Source organism: Psammomys obesus, unplaced genomic scaffold (assembly GCF_907164565.1).
Source record: "Psammomys obesus unplaced genomic scaffold, mPsaObe1.curated_primary_1811, whole genome shotgun sequence".
NCBI classification, from domain to species: domain Eukaryota; kingdom Metazoa; phylum Chordata; class Mammalia; order Rodentia; family Muridae; genus Psammomys; species Psammomys obesus.
The window spans coordinates 41,658,543-41,658,769 of record NW_026585504.1 but is presented as its reverse complement, the minus strand read 5'-3'; positions in this window follow the sequence as shown (position 1 = coordinate 41,658,769).

The window sequence follows — 227 nt, the reverse complement described above, 5'->3', positions numbered from 1 at the left end:
TCCCTCCCTCCCTCTCTCTCTCTCTCTCTCTCTCTCTTTCTTTCTTTCTTTCTTTCTTTCTCGTTTTTAAAGAAAGGTGTGTCTTGTCTAAATTATTAGTTAGGGCATAGATACAGTTGTTAGGTCATTGCTTTTTGCGATCTGTTTTGATGCTGTGGATTGAACCTGGTTCTTTGAGCATGCTATGTACATATTCTCTACTATCATGTTACACTCTTAAATTCAAT